Here is a 22536-nt window from a genome sequence, read left to right as displayed (position 1 = left end):
ATTTATTGAAATCCATCTATGGACTCCAGGTAAGGACTCATTTAAGATGGTAAAAAGTCACCCAAGTAGAAATAGCTAGTAGACAGATGGAATTTAGGTGAGAAAGAGAAGGGAAATCGTTACTTAAGGAGATAGACTGCATATGAGTCAAGAGCAAAGACCTCAAATCCCAATTCAACACAATGTGTAACCTCAAGTCAGTTGTTCTGCATTTCTAGACCTCAAGATACTCATTCGTGAAAGGGATTTGAAAATTATACTACTGAATTTGATGTTTTTACCATGATAAAAACATTTGGGAAAAAATTCATATCTACTTTATTGGATTGATGTGAAGATCAAATTAGTTCATATAGTAGTACCAGGCTCATACCCAAGTCTCTGGACTATAATCATTCAATGTAACAGACCTATGCCCAGGCATCTTGCTTGTGTTATATTATTTATTCTAATCCTCACAAAAACTTTATAAGATTGGAACTATTATTTATTCCCATCTTATTAGATGAAAACACTGAGGTTCAGAATAACTTGCCCTAGGTCCCACAGTAAGAGGCAAAGTCTGAATTAAAATGAAGATCTAGACTAATTGAACAGAAAATGGAGAATTCCACAACAGTTAAAACAGCATACTACCTATCCTAAGAATTAATATATCAAAATAAGGGAGATTTAATATTCCCAAAATATAGAAAATGGGAGTTGAGAGTAAAACATTAGCAGAATAAATCCATTACTGCCAGGACTGGGTAGGGATGCCCTAGACTTTGGACTTGGCCTATCCAATTCTGTGATGGGCATATTCCTATGACAAAGCTGGATCTATCTGGCAACGTGGCTTAATGTCTATATGGTCTACTTTCTGTCGCTAATCAGATGATACCACAGACTAAGTAAGTTATAAAGAAAAGAGGCTTATTTTTCAATTCACCCTTCAGGCCCGCTTTCAAGAGCCACATCTGATGATGGCCTTCTTGCTGGCAGAGTCCTGAGATGGCATGAGGTATCACAGAAAAAAGATAGGGAGCATGCAGGTACCTAGCGCAACTGGCATTTATAGCAGACCCAACTGCAGATAACCCATTAACCCATTAATAAAATGAATAGATTAATCTACGGACAGAGCCCTAATCACCTCTTAAAGGTTTCATCTGGTACACAACCATATCTCCTAATGGGGATTAAATTTTGACATGAATTTCAGAAGTGACAAACCATATTAAACCACAGCAATGTCATTAATATTTAAATCATACTCACAGAATTCAGACTCATGAAACCTTAAGCTCTGTGATGATAGAGGTCATGTCTGCCTTGTTCATGGCTATACCTCTTGCATTCAACAAAATATCTGGCATATATATATATATATATATATATATATATATATATACACACACACACACACACACACATACACAAATATAATAGATCCTGAATAAATATTTGTGAATTTGAATTTTTAATTATCAACTTGAAATAATCAAGTAGATCTGAAAAAAAGGGAGACAGAAAGTCAGTTCATACCAACATAAGCATTCTAATCCATGTGGCATAGTAAAATTAATAAATTGGCTTTTTCCTAGATTTTATTTCACAAATATAAATCATTTCTCATGATTTTAGTTGCCCTCAACCACCCTCCAATCAATACCAGATGATGGACAGGCTGGACCACTTGGACCTATAAAACTAAGGACAAGACTATGGACCAAGATAACCTCTCAACCAAACTCCCTCAAAGAGCCCTTACTTTATTGTCATACTCTTTCAATTCATAACAGCTTAAACTGTGAAAATAAATTCATTTTCCATTAAAAATCATACATCCTAGTTTGTGGTCTGCACCTTGAGGAACATGTTCATTTGGGGGACAGCAACATCAGCAAAGCAAACAGAGAGGCAATTGGCAGAAAGCATCTCTGTATGTCTTGTATTGCTTTGCCTCCTCCTTAAATCTCTGGAGAGTTTGAAGGTGCTTAAAATTGATAATGTATATTCCATAAAAGATATTTGGACTAGAAAAGCATGGTAAATAAAATTGCATTTGAAATTCCCTATAAATGGATCCTTAGTTTATTTCCTACCTATTCCTATCCAATTTCTTGCTTAATACATTCCTGGTCACACATACTAATGTTGATGACGCAAAAATAAAATGTATTGCATAATATAAGGGCAAGGAATTTTTTTTTCCAGAGAACTGAAAGATATGTTCAATTACTACTTGTAACTCACCTTTAAGAGACAATCTTTTTGGCTGGGGATGTGGCTCAAGCGGTAACGCGCTCCCCTGACATGCGCGGGGTGCTGGGTTCCATCCTCTGCACCACATAAAAATAAAATAAAGACGTTGTGTCCACCAAAAATTTAAAAATAAATATTAAAAAATTATCTCTCTCTCTCTCAAAAAAAGAGAGAGACAACCTTTGATAGTGTATTTCCTGCATGTGCAATATTTCCAACATTGTCCAATTCGTATCTGCCTTATGAGACTCTATAGTCATTGCTTTGTATATAGCTAATGACTCCATCTTAACACAGTTATATTACTTTAGGAAACTTATGCCTCTTATTACTAGCATCAGCATTTACATTTCCTATTCATATTTATAGATAGTGTGGAAATATAATATTCAAATAATTGCATAAATAAATACCAAAAATGGTGATACTGTAAAGGTAAAATTTCTAAGCTGATTCTAAGCTGCAAAAGTCTGAGTTAAAGTGTAAAAGACCGGGCATTGTAAAGTTTCTAAATGGCAAGGCCTGGGCTAAAAAGTAAAGACTAGGTATTGTTAAAATTCCTCTGCTACCCCCGGAACCTGTAATCCCTGTAGCTGTTAGGACAATACCTGAACTGCCCAGTAAATATTTCTCCTGGTCCCCTGGTTGTTTAATAGCTAAGGGCTCCAAGTAGCTTGGCACGTAAACATCTAGGCCCCAAAACCAATCAGTTTAAATGTGTACCCTGCTTAGGAGTGACCAATCACCCCTGCCCAGACTATTCCCGCCAATGAATGTACTAATCATGTCTCGGAGTTGTTGTTCAGTTTTCCCGTGCCTCATGATGATTTGTTCTGATGTATGCAAAGCCCCCCACCCTCTCCAAAAAGGGTACTTAAGCTCTGCTTGACCTCTGCTCTGGGCTCTGGGCTGCTCTATCTTCCTGAGTGAGCCTGGAACCTCAGCATGCTGAATTAATAAATCCCCTTTTGCCAATTGCATGGAGCCAGTCTCTTGTGTGGTCTCTTTCTCCGACGCTCCGCCGGACCCTTACAATACTACTGAAAATAAACTCTTGACTGATAGTCTGTGTAAGAATTTAAAATGTTCATTTATCAGCAGATACATAAATGTCACAATTCAACATATAAAAAATGACTGAAGAATGACATTGCATAATGTAAGAAAGTTTTAGCTGATTTAAAGTTGAAAACAAAAATAAAATAAGACAAAGTTGAAACCATAAACATTACTGAGCACCCCATTTGCAAGTTGACACGCCCCACCCCGAAAGGACAACATGCTAAAAATATTACAACACTGTGATCATCAAGGATATTTATTATGCCCAAATATAAAGATGATGCCATTGATCCACCACTAATGAAATGAACTTTGAGTTGATTCTGTAACAGTTGTGTAAGTTTTAATGAACCTGTACTCAAAGCCCATAAGTAATTAAAAGTTAGTTAAGAAATATTAGGGATACAATCAACAGCAAAGGGAGAATGACCACAGTCATAGCCCAGTACCAGAGCCCTTATCAATTAGCCATGAGCAAAATTAAAGGCAAGAATAAAGTTAAATTGTCTTTGTTTTCTTTCATATGACGGAATACACTTAACTTCTTTTTATTCAAATGAGGCTTTAGATAAAAAGTAAATTTTTGAGAAATGAGGGAATCATATCTGATTAGTATAAAGTATAGAAAGATTTTAATTATTAAAAATAATGTGTAGAAGAGATGAGAGGAAAAAAACCTAGAGGAAAAAAAGGTGTAGATTGCATCTTATATCCCACTCACGTGAAGCCCAATGAGCAATTTCTTTAGGTTTAATCAGCCCAGCCTGATGCACAGTGTGAAAGGAACAAAGAAAGTAAAGAATCAGGACTCAGTTAAAGAAAAGGGAAAGAGACCTATGAATATTATATTACCGACTTATTAATTGTAATGAAACAAGTTACATGGAACTCTGCTATCTGACAATCTCAACTATCTGGAGTGCAGCAAAAAGTCAACAGAATAAAGGGGATGGAAAGCAGTCTTTGCAGAAATAAAATAGAGATTCCCAAGTCCATGCCCTGAAGATCATGTCCATTGCTCCTAGATGTTTATGAAAGCCTTTTCTCAGAGGCTATTAATTTTTACTGGATTTGATTTTAAAGGATTTGTCAGTTTGGTTTCCAAGCCCATGGGAAAGTAAAAGCAGTAAACAAACAAGAAGGAGGACAAAGTATCACAGCAGGCACACAGAGAGCAGTGAGAAGAGAAAGTTGGGCGTCTATAAGCAGGGTGGAGATGGAGAGAAAGAAAAAAAGGCATAAATATTGACTCAATGATCAAAAAGCCTTGGGGAAGAAATATTGAAAACTGATGCCTCTATCAACCATGAGTAATCAAGAAGGTTAATTTACATAAAGACACTCCCTGAGTTAGCCAGCACGTAATGTTATGTAAGTAGTCCCATAGGCACATAATAAAATTTTAAAGATACAGGAGGTTTCATATCACAAGGAGAAATGAAAAGAAGTATGCAAATGAAGACCACAAAGTAAGTCCACAAGGCCTGAAGTTGCAGATTTCAAGGAGACAATGGCCCTCCATGGTCCTTCTTGCATAGCCTTTGTTCCCCAGCAGATTCTCACTGTGTTCACTTGTGTTATAACACTGCTATTTGTTTATTCCCCTTTTATTACTTTCTAATCATGCCCAAAAAGTGGGTAAGTAATAGGAAAATATAGGACCAGTCTATAAAAGTAAGCAAACATTAGACATTTAAACAAAACCAGGCACAAGGATCTATGTCTCCAGTTCCAGTTACTTAAGAGGCTGAGATCTGAGGATTGCTTGAGCCCAGGAGTTTGAGGCCAGCCTGGGCAATGCAGCAAGACCCTGTTTGAAACAAACAAACAGATAAACAAACATGAAGACGTTTTCAACCTACCTTAAATTTGTATTGTCCATTGTTCATGAACTCCAGTGAATGACTATATTTTGTGTAAGGTAGAAAAATATCACATATATTTTAAAAATAGGCCAAAATAGAACAAAGATTTATATACAAATGTGTTCATTACAATAGTATTTAGCATTTTAAACGTTGGAACCAACCTAATTAGCCAACACTAAAGAACAGTTAAATAAATTATGGTACATAAATATTTGGTGAACAATTATGAACCATAAAAACTATATTTTTACTAGGACATTTATTTATTTATTTATTTTAATATTTATTTTTTAGTTCTCGGTGGACTTATGTTCAAAAACAAGATACAGAATTGTATGTGCAGTATAACTTCAACTATGCACAAAATACATTCAAAGAACATAGAATAAAAAGGTTTCATTAGTAATGACCACAAAAAAATTTTTTAAAACCTAGGAACAAACTATATATGTAATATCCACACAAAGAATGCTATAAATATTTACTGAAAGATATTTTTCAAAGTTTTTTTTTAAGTTGTGGATGAACCTTTATTTTATTTATTTATATATGGTGCTTGAACCCAGTGCCTCACACATGCTAGTCAAGCACTCTACCACTGAGCCACAACCCCCTGAAAGACATTTTTAAAACCTAAAAAATGAAAAGGTATACCGTGTCCCATGATGATAAGACTCAATATAGTACAGACATTTTTTATCTAAATATTTGACAAACTCTTTGTAATTTCAGTCAATATTATGATAGGATTTTAATGAACTTGATACGCCAATTGTAAAAATTCATCTGGAAGGGTACAAACTTAAGAATAGCTAAAACATTTTTAAAAGTATAATGATGGCCCAGCCTCTTAAGAAATATCAAAACATGTTTTGTAACCATAATAATTAAAGTGTGGTATTGGTTCATGGACAGAAAAATAGATCAATGAAAGAGACTAGATGTCAGCTATGACATAGCATTTCAAGCAATCAACAATAGGTGTTAGGACAACTGGTATCCATTAAAAAAAAAATGTATCTTCTACATCACACCATTCAAATGTCAATTAATGTGGCCTCTCCAGTGATTGGCATGGGCCATGGCCTGAAGAATAAATAGCAAAGATGGTGGACTAGGAGTGGCACAGCTGGAGCCCAGCAGGTAACAGCTGGTAGGATTGGGTTATACAAACTGCCTGCACGCAGGGAGGCTTATTATAAACAGGTATATTGAGTAAGTGAAGAAAAGAAGTTGGGGCTGGGATTGTGGCTCAGTGGTAGAGTGCTCCTCTAGCACTGGCAGGACCAGGGTTCCATCCTCAGCACCACATACAAATAAAGGCATTGTGTTGTGTCATCTACACCTAAAAAATAAATATTAAGAAAAAAGAGTTTTTTAAAAAAAGAAAAGAAGTAAGTATGCTGAGAGCAGGTTTTTTGGTCAGAGAAGGGAGTTATAAACATGGACAGGGAGAAGCCTAAGATGAACCTGGTGATGCTGGATTGGAGCAATAATTGTGTTTCAAATACTGTGTCTCTTTCCTGTTTTCAATGCTTATGCTGAGGTTATGTAGGATAATGCCCTTATTTTTAGAAAATTCACACCAAAGTGTCCCAATTTTCTCTCAAATGGATCAGAAAAAAATAAGATAGTATGTATATAGTACATATGTGGGGTGGAGGAGACATAAAAGAGATAACGTGATGAAATGACAACAAAGAAGAAGAAGAAAGGTGGAGCCGTTATGGGAGTTCATTGTGCTCTTCTTGCAACTTTCTGTAATTTTGAAATTTTTTTTGGAATGAAAATTTTGAAAAATAAATTTCAGATGTGTCAAAACTTTAAATAATTCTACTTCTTAGAACCTATTCCAAAAAATGCTGTCAGAGATACAGATTATATATATATGTATATATATATATATATATATCATATGTGTGTATATATTACATTGCAACATTCTTGATCATAAAGAAAAATTAGACATGTAGGAAGCATGTATCAATCAGAAATGATTAAATAAATTGTAATGGACCCATACCACAAATACTGTGCAAGAATTTTAGAAATTAAGATAGATTTATATATACTAACATGGAAAGATCTCCAATATATATTGTTAAATATAAAAGCAAGTAGACAAATAGATAGAATGTGATCTCATTTATGTTATTTTTAAAAAGTTAAAAATAACTGCTATGAGTGAATGTTTATGTGTATGTATCTATGCCTATAAACACATAGAAATGGTCTGAAAGAACACACTAAACTGTAAGGAATTGTTAAGTCTAGAAGGAGAATGGTACTATACTTTCCAAATTTTCCATAATAGTCATGTAATACTCTTATTACCAGTTGAAAAAAAAAATCCCAAGTACAAAAAGGCAGGAATATATACAATACATTTTTGAAAGTGTTCCTCTCAAGTTGAATACAGTACTTAATGTTGTGAATTAGCTTTAGTTAACTGGAAAACTCCCAGTCCCAACCCCACATGTAGGGAATTGGCCTTCCAATGGACTGTGCTCAGGTACACTTCATCATTAACTTAATAGAGGATCCGGCAGCCTGCTGAGCCACTCCCTGTGTGCTGGGCCCCAGTCCAGAAGTGAATTCCCTTGCAGCTTTCCAAAAGGAGGTCAAACAAGTCCTCAGGGACTCTCTTGACAGAAGGAAGTTGCCAAAGGCTAAATTTGGCATGGAAGTCAGAGCCTGGACTGGGATAAACTGTGCCAGCACTTTTCAGTTATGCTTTCAAGGGCTTGATCAGAATAGGCAGGACTGGAGAGTTCTTTCCAAAAGCAGCTTAGCAGCCCAAGCCACAGTTTGGGGATGAACCTGAAAATGTAAAATTCTTCCTTCCTGACCCTGCGGTCACCTACTTGAAAGATATTTCAATTTCCCTTCCTTTCTCTTGCTCAAAAGTAATTTATACTAGTGATAATTCCTGCCAATCTGATCAGATCCTAGTTTAGTCCTGCAAAAGACAGGAAAAGGAGGCTGGAAGCATTTTTGTTTTTCTTTTCTCCATTTTTCCTCGACTTTTTAGGTATAACAGACCAGTTTTATATTTCAGCTACCTTCCCCCCCCCCCTTTGATCTTCTTTTCTCATAGAATATTTTATGGAATTGTAATTCATATATCCTAAAATTAATCATATAAAGTATATAATCCAGTGATCTTTAGTATATTCACAACCACCACCACAATATAATTTACATTATCATCACCTCAAAAGAAACTCTTTCACCATTAGCAGTCACTCCCATGTCTCCTTAATCCTCCCAGCTCTAAACAACCACTAATCTACTTTCTGTCCCTGTGGATTTGCCTGTTCTAAACATTTAATATAAATCAAATAACTCAACATGTGGTCATTTGTGTGTGGCTTCCTTCACTTAGCCCAGTGTTTTTGTGGTCTGTCCATGTTATAGCAACATGTCAGTACTCCATTCTCTTTATGACTGAATAATATTCCATTGTATGGAATTTATTTTATTTATTATTTATTAATTAATTTATTTTACTTATCCATTCCTCAGTTGATGGAAATTTGAGTTTATTATGAATAATGCTGTTTGGACGTTTTTGTGCAACTTTTTGTTTGGATATATATTTCCAGCTCTCTTGGTTACATACATAGTGTCTCTGGTCATATGGTAACTCTGTGTTTAAGTTTTTGAGGAACTGACTTGCTGTTTTCCAAAACAGCTATGCCATTTTACATTCCCACCAGCCACCTATGCCACTTCCAATGTCCGTATCCTCACCAATACTTAATGTTGTCTGTCCTTTTGATTAAAGCTATTCTATTGGATATTAAGTGGTATTTCATTATGGTTTTGATTGGCATTTCCTTAATGGCTAATGATGATGAAACATATATTCCTGCACTTTTCGGACTTTTTTGAATTTTATTCTTTTTGATGCTCTTATAAAGGAAGGTTTCCTTAATTTCATTTTTAGGTTGTTCATTGCTAGTTGTAGAAATGAAATTAGTTTTTGTGTCATGATTTTGTATCCTTCAACCCTGCTGAACTTAGGTTTTTTTAATTTATCCTAATTATTTATACATGATAGTAAAAAGTATTTTGACATAGTATACATATACGGAGTATAACTTATCATTCTTCTGGTTGTACATGATATGGAATTACACTGGTCGTGTATTCATACATGAGCATAGGAAAGTTGTGTCTGATTCATTTACCTATTTTTCCTATTTCCATTCTCCCTCTCCTTCATTCCCCTTTGTCTAATCCAAAATACTTCTATTCTTCCCAACAACACCACCCCCATTGTGAATTAGTATCTGCATATCAGAGAAAACATTTGGCCTTTGGGTTTGGGGTATTGGCTTATCTCCCTTAGTATGATAGTCTCCAGTTCCATCCATTTACCAGCAAATGCCACATTTCATTCTTCTTTATGGCTGAGTAATAATCCAACATTTTCTTTATCCATTCATCTGTTGAGGGGCACCTAAGCTGGTTCCATAGTTTAGCTAATATGATTTGAGCTGTTATAAACATTGATGTGGTTGCATCACTGAAGTATGCTGATTTTGAGTCCTTTGGGTATATGCCAACTAATGAAATAACTGGGTCAAATGGTGGTTCCATTCCGAGTTTTCTGAGGAATCTTCATACTGCTTTCCAATAGAATAGCTTTAATCAAAACGACAGACAACATTAAGTGTTGGTGAGGATACAGGCATTGGAAGTGGCATAGGTGGCTGGTGAGAATGTAAAATGGCATAGCTGCACCAATTTGCAGTCCCACCAGCAATGTATGAGTATACCTTTTCCCCCACATCCTTGCCAACATTTATTGTTACTAGTGTTTTCTTGATAATTTCCATTCTGACTGGAATGAGAGGAAATCTCAGTGTAGTTTTAATTTGCATTTCTCTAATTTCTAGAGATGTTGAACGTTCTTCCATATATTTGTTGACCATTAGTATTTCTTCTGCTGTGATGTGTCTGTTCAGTTCCTTAGCAGAATTTGTTTAGTAGCTTGAAGTTATTTTTGTTTTTGAGGCTAGTCAACTTGATGACTGTGAAAAGGTGGCTCACCAGGACTGGCCCTCAGCTGCCCCTGTCCTACCATGTCCTTTCTTTCCTTATAATTCGATGACTTTGCATTATCTCCAGGAGTGAAGACTTATCACATTCCTTTTGAAAGTTTGCCTGGCCCTGATTTGCCTCTTTCTAATCTGTGGCTGGTGTCTCATTGGCTGCTAATCTTATATAACTAAATCCCAGCCACCACTTAACAAATAAATTGGTAATACTAACTTTTCCAGGAGACAATGACCACAATGAATTCCTCATCTGCCACATCTTCATAAATCTGATTTTATGTACCTGTTCATTCACTGTGGATTCTACCAAAGAAATCTAAGTTTTGTGTGACTGGGTGTTAGGGCCCTACCAATATGCCAATATGATTTTTATCATTATTCTCAACAAGTGATGTCTTGATCCATTCAGGCGGATGTAACAAATTACTATAAATTGGGTGGCTTAGGAACAAAAGAAAACTATTTCCTCACATTTCTGGAGTCTGGGAAGTCCAAGATTAAGGTCCTGACAGATTCTATGTCTGGTGAAGACTCACTTTCTGGTTCACAGATGCGGCAACTTCTTGCTGTGTCTTCTCATGGTAGAAGGGGCAAGAGTCTCCTTGGGATCTCTTATTTATATTTATTTATTTACTTTTGGTACCAAGGATTGAACTCAGGGGTACTTTACCACAGAGCTACAACTCCAGACCTTATTTATTTATTTTTATTTGTGGGCATGTTCTCATTAAATTTCCAAGGGCCTTGCTAAGTTGCTAATTCTGGCTTTCAACTTGCAATCCTCCTGCCTCAGTCTGCTGAGCTTCTGGAATTATAGGCATGTACCATTAGCCTGGCTCTAACCCTGGGATCCTTTATAAGGGCACTAGTGCCATTCACAAAAGTCTCTGTCTCATAAACTAATCACTTTCCAAAGGCCCTTCCCTCTTAATACCAATACCTTGGGGTTAGGATTTCAACATATAAATGAAGAGGGTGGGACAAAAACATTCAGGTGTTATCAAGTAAAAAGGGGGATATCCCAAGAATATTATACCATTTCCATCCAAAGAAAGTAAATTAGTGGTAGTGGGAATATAGTATCAAGCTACCCTCCAATAAGCCAAAGATTAATTTGAAGTGATTGCTACTACAAAAATAGCATTTTAAGGGCTGGGTTGTGTTTGCCTAGCACATGTGAGGCACTGGGTTCAATTCTCAGCACCACATAAAAAATAAATAAAGAGGGGCTGGGGATGTGGCTCACCTGGCATGCATGCGACCCGGGTTCGATCGTCAGCACCACATACAAAGATGTTGTGCCCGCCGAAAACTAAAAAATAAATATTAAAAAAATTCTCCCTCTCTGTCTCTCACTCTTTCTTAAAAAAAATAAATAAAGATATCTTGTCCATCTACAACTAAAAATATTTTTTAAAAAAATATCATTTAAAATTACCATCTAAATGAAGAATTATATAGTCATCAAAAAATAATAAGGGAATACACTATATGAAGCAATCTATAAAATATATACTGTTCTTTGAAAAAGCAATTTACAGAAATCTGTGTCATGTTAGCTTTCTATTGCTATTGCTATAAACTAGTACAAATTTAGTGGCTTAAAACAATACAAACTTATTATCTTATAACTCTTCAGATCATAATCTAGTATGGGTCTAACCAGGCTAAAATGAAGGTGTCAGCAGAACTGTGTTCCTTTCTGAAGATTTTCTTGCTTACTCATATTTTTTGGAGGAGTGGGGGGGTACTGGGAATTGAACTCAGAGGCATTCGACCCTGAGCGACATCCCCAGCCCTATTTTGTATTTTTATTTAGAGACAGGGTCTTACTGAGTTGCTTAGCACCTTGTTTTTGCTGGGGCTGGCTTTGAACTTGTGATCCTACTGCCTCAGCCTCCGGAGCTGCTGGGATTACAGGCGTGTGCCACTATGCTATTAATATCTTGAGATGATTCAGTTCCACATGATTATAGGATGGAAGTCTCCACTTCTCAGCTAGGGAGTCTCCCTTAGCTCCTGGTCCTTGCATGTAGTTCCCTATATTTTAAAACCATCAACCAGGCCTCGAATTATTTTCAGATTGTCATCTCTCTGACCCTTCTTCTGTCTTCAGAGCTGGAAAAGGTTCTCCACTTTTATGGGCCCTTGTAATTAGACTGGACTTACCCGAATCAAGGGAAAGGGAAAAATATAAAGTAGCTGTTAATGGAAAAGGGCTTCCTCTTCCAATGACAGACCATTGTGGAATTAAATAGGGCTGATGGTTATACAACTGTGGATATACTGAAAAGCACTTTACATACTAAGATGGTGGATTTTATGCTATGTGTATTATATATCAATTTTTTAAATTATAAAAAAACATTTTGAAAAGTATAAGCTGATCCGTTGTTACTATTTCCTTTTCAATGTTTTTTGTTGTTGGCACTGCAAGACGCTATGCTGCAAAGATGAAAAGATTCTGTCTCTCCTTTTTAAGAGCCCAGTGACTATAAAAGGAGACAATCATATGAGGACCTCACTGTAACTGAACTTTGTCAGGACTAGGCTAGAGGTATGCTTTGGGATCATGAGGGCTATGCGAGGAAATCTGAGCTCCATACTAGAGGCAGTAGGGAACCATGGAAGGCTTTTCAACTGGGGATTGATGTATTAGTTTGCATTTTAGTTATATCATCTTGGTGGCTGAGCAGAAGACTGATGTGGTTGCAGCATGTCTAGTATCAGAGAGATCTGTTAGAAGACAGTTGCAGTAACTTGGGCAAGGAAAAATGGAAGCTTGAATTAAAAACAGTGGTGGTAAGAACAAAGAGGAGTTCAGATTCAAAAAACAGGGAAAGCTCTGTAGGACTTGATATGATGAGGATCGAGGGAGAGGGAGAAGCCTGAGATGACTCACTGATTTCTGACTTGGGTCACTGGATATATGGTGTCATTAACTGAGAAAAGAAATATAGCAAGAAGAATTTTGCAGGCAGAAATAATGAGCTCAGTTTTGGACAACACTTAGATATAAGGCACCTGGAAAATGATGCAGAGAATGTGTCCAGCTAGCAGTGCAACTTTGATCTCGCTACTTGATCTCTCTTGGCAGCATTTTCCTCATGTATAAAATGGCAGTATTGTAATGAGAACTAACCACAATAAGTGAGCGAGCAAACTGTGTGTGTGTGTGCTTGTGTGTGTGTGTGTGTGTGTGTGTGTATACTCGTTTTGCCCAGAATTCAAGTCTTAGGGGTATTCGCCTATTCTGCTTTGGGGAAATTGCAAACTATGAGAACTATTTATTAAATATGTGCCTAGCTCTCTATTAGAAAACATGCTCAGTGATATCAGAGACATTTATATTTATAGGTGCAACTTGATTTAAATCAACTCAGTGAAACTACAGAGGTACCCAAAAGATCAGAAAGAGGATGAAAATTTATAGCCCCCAAAGATTCAGTATAAGATTCTTTTTAGGTAGTTATATACCTCCTAGTGAATATAAGCCAATTTGCTATAGAGAAATTGCATAATTTTTTTTTAAAGAGAGAGAGAGAGAGAATTTTTCAATATTTATTTTTTAGTTATCGGCGGACACAACATCTTTGTTGGTATATGGTGCTGAGGATCCAACCTGGGCCGCACGCATGCCAGGCGAGCGCGCTACCGCTTGAGCCACATCCCCAGCCCCAAATTGCATAAATTTTAAAAATAATAAAAACTAACTTTTACTCTGTGTTTGTTCCATGGTAGGCAACACACTAAGCTTTCTACAAGTATTATCTGCTATCCTCACAGTAATCCCATTGTGGCAGATACTATTCACATTCTCATTTCACAAATAAATAAACAAAGGCTTAGAGGAGCTAAATAATAACATAACTAATATTGTCAATACAGTAAGCAATAAAGCCAGGACTCAAATCTAGGTCTCTCTGACTCCAAAATATAGGTTCATGACCAAAACCAATTGTTATATATAAAGCCATGTATTCTTATCAAGTACAAAGAAAGGCCTGCTTATGTATATATACATGCTTAGATTAATGTTCAAAATAGCAATCTTGTTTGATTTATGAGGAAATTATTGACCCTTCACTATTGTTTTTATATCCTATTCCTCGTTAGCATTCCCAGTTAATTTTCAGATTTCTTTAACATCTAGGAATTCTCTAATCTTCATGTGAGGTCCCATTATCTCCCTGTTCATCTTCCTTCCCTCTCAACACATTGCTCGGTTCAGCACACAGACTGGATATGTTTAGTAAATAAGGAAGGTCTTGTCTGGAAATACCAACATTTATGGTGTCTCAGAAGGCCAGATTCATTCCTGACCTATGCTTCTGAAGTCAGGACTATTGAACTTACCATTGCTTAGCCCAGCACCCCATCAACACAGAAACTTACACAGGAGAAGGAAAGGCCAAAGCAAATGTGCATTCATGATGAGACGGGCTAGTGGTGCCAGAGGAATTTGCTGAGTGGGAATGGAGAAGTGAAGAGTTGTTTGTTCTTCATGAGAGAGTGTGGCTTTTCTCCAGAAAACAAAATAGATGTCAGCTGAGCAGGGGCATCTCTAGCACTGAAGCAGTTGAGTACCTAAGAAAATGGATACAATAGAATGGATTCACAGATGGGGTTAAAAATGTTTGGATGAAGGTCTTTCTGGACAAAGACCCATGTACTTAGGCAAGGAATAGTTTGTGCCCAGGGTTATTTGTCTAAATAGTGACCAAAAGTTTTGATCAGACCCTTGCCAACGGACAGAACTTTAAAGTAATTTACCATGCAGATGTGTTTTTTTCAAATCGTTGGGTTGAATCTGTTTTTCATGGTGGGAAGGCACCTTAAATAATCAAGATGCATCGTGTTCAGGATCTAATTTCCCAAATGTCAGCATGCAATACATTTCAAAAGTAATTCGCTTTGCAATGTGTTTTTCCCATTACACTCATATGGCAGAAATTATTGCAAATAATAGCCTAGGAAGTTGGGATCATCGTTATATCAACTAAGGGGTCTAACTGGGCTGTTGACAGTAAAGGTTATTTCTACTGAAAATAAAAAGAGAATTTTGCGTTATTTTAAAAATAAACATTTGACATCTTCTATCAATTGCCCCTCCACCTCTCTCTAGCCTTACATTCCCTCAATTCCTCAAGCCTGTTTGTAGTTGCCTGAATTGACTTACTATATTGCCTCTGTGTTTTGTGTGTTATTTCTCCCTGCTTAGAAAAATCTATGCCCCGTTTCTTCCACATGTTTCTCACCTTCAAAGTCAGAACTGCATCTTTTCAGATGCCTTTCCTAATAATCACATCCCAAGTGTGATTTTAATTTTTTTTAGTTTCCTTATCTATTGCAGCTTGAGTCTACACTATTCCATATTTTCTTGAACTTACAAAAAATTTTTAAAATTTCATCTAAAGTTGTTTTATGGGTGTGCATTTTAGCCTCTGTTTAGAATTTTACATCCTCTGAAGAGCTCAAGGGCTGTGACTTTTATTTCTTTAGCATCTAGGAATAGTACAATGACTCATGTTAAAATGACATAAATGCTATACCTGTGGATAAAGTTTGACCAGCCTGATCCATTTGACAGCGATAGCAAGAAGGATTTTATTAAACAAGCATCAAGTGAATTTCAAAAGGTTAAAGATGAGATGTAATCATCCAATCTGTCCCTCATGGATCATTCATCCAAGAATTTATTAAAGCTTTTCTTATTTATATTTGTAGGAGCTGTCTTTATCAAACCTCAGGATAACAATTTATTAATAATGGATAGATGAGTCTGTCCTAGAAAACAACAAGGTTATCTGCTCATTAGCAATTTATTCTTCAGCAAATTTAATTATTTGACAAACATTTATTGAGGATATACTGCATAGATAACTTACAGTAGATCCTGAAAGACCATTCAATATTGAGAAATAAAAACACACACAGTAAATAAAAATAAAAAAGGGAACAAAGTTGTAATAGTTTAAGTATTAAACTGAAGATACCGTGATGTAAATTTGGCCTCAAATGATTGGGAAAAGAGAGACCAAATGCACAGAGGTAAAAATGCACATGTCTGTTTGGATGATGATGGATGGTTAGTCCAGCTGAGTGAAAGAATACATGAAGAGTTTTTCAAATACTACAATGTTATTATTGTTGTTTTAAACAATCAGTATTAATTTAGATGTTCATTTTCTGGTGTTCTTTATTCCTTCCTGCATTTTTGGGCTTCCAGCTGGTATTATTTTTTACTTGTAGCAGAAGAATTCCATTTGTTACTTTTTCCAGTATAATTGCTTACAATGAATACTCTAGATTTTTTAAATGAAAATGTCTCTATCTCACCTTTATTTTTAAAGATATAGATTTATCTCTATTTAATTTTCATTTTATTGGGTATATAATCCTAAATATGCAAGTTATTTTTCTACTAACATGCCATTCCATTATCTTCTGGTTTCCATTATTTGTGTTGGAAAAGTTAGCTGTCAATATTTCTGTTGCTCATTTGAGGATAATGTGCCATATTTTACTCTGGCTAATTTTAATATTTATATTTACATTTACTTTTCAGTGGTTTGACTAAATGTGGTTTTCTCCTGTTTCAGATTCATAGAACTTCTTGAATTCTTGGCTTGGTGACTTTTTTACTTTGGGGAAATTCTTTGGTGGTTTTCTTGTTTTAACCAAATTTTATAGCCGTTTTCAACAAAAGAGTTAGTCATAACCAGAAATGGAAGTAAAGCCACTAATTTAGAAATAATAAAGTTGTATTCCCCTTAAGTGATTTTAAAAATCTAATTTTTTAAATATGTTGACAAGCTGTTTTTAAAATTTGGATGGAGCTGGGCATGGTGGCACATGACTGTAATTCCAGTGACTCGGGAGGCTGAGGCAGGAGTATCACAAGTTTGAGGCCAGCTCAGCAACACAGGGAGAACTTCAGCAACCTAGCAAGACCCTGTCTCAAAATTAAAAATAAAAAGGGCTGGGTATAGCCGGGTGAGGGGGCACATGCCTGTAATCCCAATGGTTCTGGAGGCTGAGACAGGAGAATCACGGGTTCAAAGCCAACCTCAGCAACAGCAAGGCACTAAGCAACTCAGTGAGACCCTGTCTCTAAATAAAATACAAAATAGGGCTGGAGATGTGGCTCAGTGGTCAAGCACCCCTGAGTTCAATCCTGGTACCAAAAAAAAAAAAAAAAAGGCTGGGTATATAACTCAATGGCAAAGCACTGCTGGGTTCAATCCTCAGTGCCAAAAATTACTTATTCTTAATTAATTAGTTTAATTTAATATGAATGGAAAAAGACAAAGAAAGTAGAATAGTCAAAACAATTTTGAAAAAAAGGACAAAAATTGAAGTATCCAAACTGCATGGTTTAATATTGAATATAAAATTATGGTATTCAATAAAGTATGGCATGGGTGAAAGAATAGACACATAGATCAATTGAAAAAATATAAAGTTTGGAAACAGATTAATACATATATGGTCAATTAACTTCCGACTACAACAATTAGTTAGAGAAAGGAATAAAGAATTCTCAAAATTTGACAATAAGAAAATCAAGAATTTGCTTTAAAAAATGGGCAGGGGCTGTACAGATGGCAGATGAGTAATATTTTATGTGCATCACAGAACAAGGTCATCAAGGAAGCACAAACCACTACATGTTTCATAGAATGGTAAAAATGATAATACCAAGTGCTGATGAAGAGGCAGAGCAACTCATGCACTGCCTGTCAGGGTGAAGAATGGTGCAGCCATTCTGACGGCTTCTTGTGAAGTTAGACACATTTAACCTATGATGCAGCAATATCACATCTAGGTATTTGTCCAAGAAACTTGAAAAAAAAACTTTTGTTAAATAAATGAAATCTTATTTTCATACAAAAACCTGAACATGAATATTTATTGCAGTTTTCTTTAGAATTGCCAAAACAAATGACTTCTGATAAATGAATAAATATCTGGGGTGGATCCATACAAAGGGTACTATTTAGCAATAAAAAGAATATGAGGCTAAATCTCAAAGCATGATGCTAGGTGAAAGAAACAAGATTTGAAAAGCTACATATGAGGGCTGGGGTTATGGCTCAGAGGAAAGAGCGCTTTCCTAGCATGTGAGAGGCACTAGTTTCGATCCTTGACACCACATGAAAATAAAATAAAGGTATTGTGTCCACTTACAACCAAAAAATAAATGTTTTTTTTTTTTAATTTTTTAATGTTATCCAAACTGAATAATTTATTGCTGGTCTGAGGCTTGCCTTGTTTTACACTTTAGTAGAATTTACACAATTTTGTTTCCACAAATAGCAGATATCAACATTAAAGGAATTAGATAGTGACCTATTCAATAAGGCAATCATCTTGGTAGCAAACTTGTATTTAAATATTACATAACTCAAGCTTTATAAAAAGCCAACATAATTGAAAATTGGATTCTCCGTCTAAAGCCTTAAGTATCCAAAGCTTGAAACGGTTAATTTAAAAATAAGCAAACAAATGAAACATAACAACAAAAACCCTGCAGCAGATCCTGCTGAAAATACTTTTTAAAAAAAAATCTAACTGAGCTTAATCTTTATAAAAGTTATTTTAGCTCAAAAGGTATAAAATCAAAGTTATCTTAATTCTACAAAGAAGGGAGAGGGTCTTTGACTTCATGCCACCATTTTAGAACCTCATCTTTTTCATCAAATTTGGCCACAAATCAAATTTTTGTGTGCTCCTGCTCTCAGGAGAATCCTCTTGCAGAAGAGGCCAAGTATAAACATGGAAGAGTAACTGCCTAAGAAAGTAGGAAAGTGTTCCATAATAGTGTGCAAAGAATGTAGAGTTCTGGGTTAATCTCTGGAACTTGATCTGGACCTTGACCTTGTGCGAGATCTAGAACGGGATCTTGAAGTAGCTCTTTTTGGTGGAGGGGACACAGAAGGAGCCTTTGAGGGTGGAAGAGGAAGGGTGAATTGGAAGGGTATCTGGCTCCTTGATCTTGATTTTGACTTTATATCACTTTTTCCATTTTCTTTGGGGAACTGAGATGGAGACCTGCTTCGGGACACTTTATACTCATCCTTAGATCTGCTTCGAGAATGTGAATGGGAACCCCGATCAGACTTGGGCTTAGATTTGCTTTTTGATCTAGATTTCCTGCCTTTTGATCTAGAACGTGATCCACCTTTGCTCCGCGACCTGGATCGGGAGCAACTTTTTGAGAAACTTCGAGATCTACTGCGGCTGCTCCTGCGACTCCTACTTCTTGACCTCCTTCTTGATCGTGACCTAAATCTGCTTCCAGAATAAGACCGCCTAATGGCTTGCTCGTGGCTTATCTTCAATAAGTCTAATATTCCTGCCAATCATCTCTGTGCCATCCAGTTTATCCAAAGCACACTTCATGTCAGAGTAGGAGCGAAATCCAATTACACCTTCATTTGTACGTTCTCTGTGAGCATCTGCATATGTTACTCCACCTGCTTGCTGCATGAAATCCTTTAAATCTTGCCAACTGCAACGACTAGAAAGATTTTCGACAATAAGCCTGTACTCCTTACAAAGAGGAGGTCCATATTTGTCTCTGCCAGAGGTTCTCCGACTGCTGTATCCACCTCCACCACTGCGGCTTCCGTAGCTGTAGCCGTCGCGCGCGGCGCCGGCCCCGGATGTGGGCCGCAGAGCTCCTTGCCGTTCAGCTCCTAAACGGCGTCGTCGTCGTCATCGTCGGAGTCGGAGTCCTCGAACTCCATGAAGCCGTACTCATTTTTGAGGTCTACTTCGAGGAAGCGCTGGATGTCCTTCTCCCGGACGTTGTCGCTCAGGCGTCCTGGGTGGACGCGAGGTATGTCCGTGGTGGGGAGGTCCCGAAGGCTGGCTGTCGGACGCCGGAGAGCAAGGCAGTAGCCGGGGAGCGGTGCGGCGACCGCGAGGGCCCGAACACGCGCCTCACACCACAGCGGTGGCCAAGACCAGCCTCACAATGATCAATGTTTTGTTTTTGTTTTTTAAGCTACATATGAATCAATTTATATGACATTCTAAAAATGAAGTATAAAAATAGATAACGGCATGGTGAGGGGTTGCCAGGAATTAGGATGGCATGGAGAGTTGACTACTAAAGAGCACAAGGGAAGGTTTTGGGGGGTGTGAAACTGTTCTGTATCTTGATTGTACTGGGGATTATTTCACTATCTGTATTTGTGAAATTTCAGAACTGTACAGCCAAAGAATTTTTGCTGATACATTTTGAAAATGTGAATTAAAAACAATAAAATGTTTTGATTCTTGTCTTTTTTAAAAAAAAAAAAAAAAGCCTACTGTAAAATTTATTGACATTTGTTTTAACAAAGATTCAGAAAATTACATCAAATGTATAGTTAAATAAATTTTTATAAGGCCAATATCCTTGAAAGCCCATGAAGATAAAAAAAGAAGAAATGGAACATTAAGGCTAAAAGTATAGCTCAATGGTAGAATCTATGCTTAACATGGGCAAAGCCCTGTGTTTGATCCGGAAGGAAGGGAGGGAGGGAGGAAAAGAAGTGGCACTTTACTTCCCACTCTAGAATCCCTTCCCATATGTCCAATGTGAATCACAAGCCCCTCTATCATCCCATAAGTCACCATTATCCTGACTTCTATATTAAACACTTTCTAGCTCTTTCATTGTTGTTCTTCAAATGAGCATCCACGAACACTATAGTCTTGCCCAACTTTTTAAAGTTCTGTTTTTAAACTCCCTTCTAAGCTATTAGTTCTCCTCTATCCTTTCTTTTCCTTATAAAAAAAGTTATCAGGCCCATGTTCTGATTTGGCTGACTGCACACCTGTGGTATGATTGAGCATGTTCTTCTATTCTCCTGAAACTTGAATGCTAGACCCAAAGAGCAGGTCAGACTCAGGTTCCCTCCTTTTCTAAAGTTACTGTCAATACAACAGGAGTTACTTAGTGCTTGGTATCTCTCTTAGGGGGTTTTGCCAAGAAACTGGTGACTGGCAAGACAACAGAAAGCAATGATGTCTGATTATTTATCTTTTTGTGTTATTAGCAGCTGTTGACGCTTAATATTTATATTTTAGTTCACTGAGATTGCAAAATGCTGACACTCTAATTCCATCTTTTCTTTTTCATTTTTTAGCTGAAAAATTATTATGAAGAGAAAATTCTTGTTATCAGTACTATTTGATTACCCAGTGATAACATCATTAGGAAAGGCAGGATAAATGTATCATCTTTCCCTTCTTTTACCAAACTTTGAAATATGGATTAGTTCCCTAGTAATTTCTGAAAGTAAGCATTTTCTCTTTTTTGGAAATCTCAGTCTGAACTCATGAATTTAAACATATTTGATAGCAGCTTTTGTGGGGTGGGGGACCAGGGATTGAACTCAGGGGCACTTGACCACTGAGCCACATCCCCAGCCCTATTTTTTTTTTTTTTTAAAGAGAGAATGAGAGAGGGGGGGAGAGAGAGAGAGAGAGAAAGAGAGAATTTTTTAATATTTATTTTTTAGTTCTTGGAGGACACAACATCTTTGTTGGTATGTGGTGCTGAGGATCGAACCCGGGCCGCACGCATGCCAGGCAAGCGCGCTACCGCTTGAGCCACATCCCCAGCCCCCCAGCCCTATTTTGTATTCTATTTAGAGACAGGATCTCACTGAGTTGCTTAGTGCCTCCTCATTGCTGAGGCTGGCTTTGAACTCATGACCCTTCTGCCTCAGGCTCCCAAGCTGCTGGGATTACAGATATGTACCCCCACCCCAGCCATTTATAGCTTTTAACCAATTAAAATTATTATTTACTGAAATTCAAATTGTTCCATCTTTAGCCAGTGGAAATTTCTTCAACTTGTTCCTCCTTACTTTCAACACAATTTGGGTAGTCTTTGATAATTTTGTTATTGTCTAGTTGGATAACAGTTTCATTTTGTACATTTTCTATCCCAGACCTGAAATCAGCCATTTCCTGATGATGTGCTGAGTTATTTTAATGAGAAATGGTAGACTGGGATCATACTGTGGGTGTTCACTGCTGCTGGATTGGGTATTATTTTCAATGTTTGGTCATTGTTTCCAGTAGACAGAATGAACAGTGTTTTCAATGTACAGAAAAGGAAATGCACACACGGAGAGATATTTAAAGATAAAATATCTCATGATTTGTGTTGATCCCTCCAATTGCAATTTGTTCTCTCCCTTTTGGATCTTCTTTGTCACTCTTTAATATCTGTCACTTTCTCTCAAATCTTTGCTTTTTTCTGAATTTAAAAACTTTTAAAATTTTTTCTT

The 22536-nt window shown here is 36.7% G+C and overlaps 1 pseudogene across 1 annotated transcript; it reads right to left on the bottom strand.

Moving 5' to 3' along the window:
* Positions 1-18584: 18584 nt before the first annotated feature.
* On the bottom strand, positions 18585-22210 carry LOC308636368 (annotated as a pseudogene). The gene is made up of 2 exons: positions 22111-22210; positions 18585-20219 (listed from the first exon to the last, which is right to left on the bottom strand). The product of its transcript is annotated as an uncharacterized misc_RNA (transcript).
* Positions 22211-22536: the final 326 nt, after the last annotated feature.

The sequence above is a fragment of the Spermophilus citellus genome (assembly GCF_964194105.1).
Source record: "Spermophilus citellus genome assembly, chromosome: 17".
NCBI lineage: Eukaryota > Metazoa > Chordata > Mammalia > Rodentia > Sciuridae > Spermophilus > Spermophilus citellus.
The sequence above is the reverse complement of the archived record's forward strand: the minus strand, read 5'-3'. Positions and strand labels throughout refer to the sequence as shown.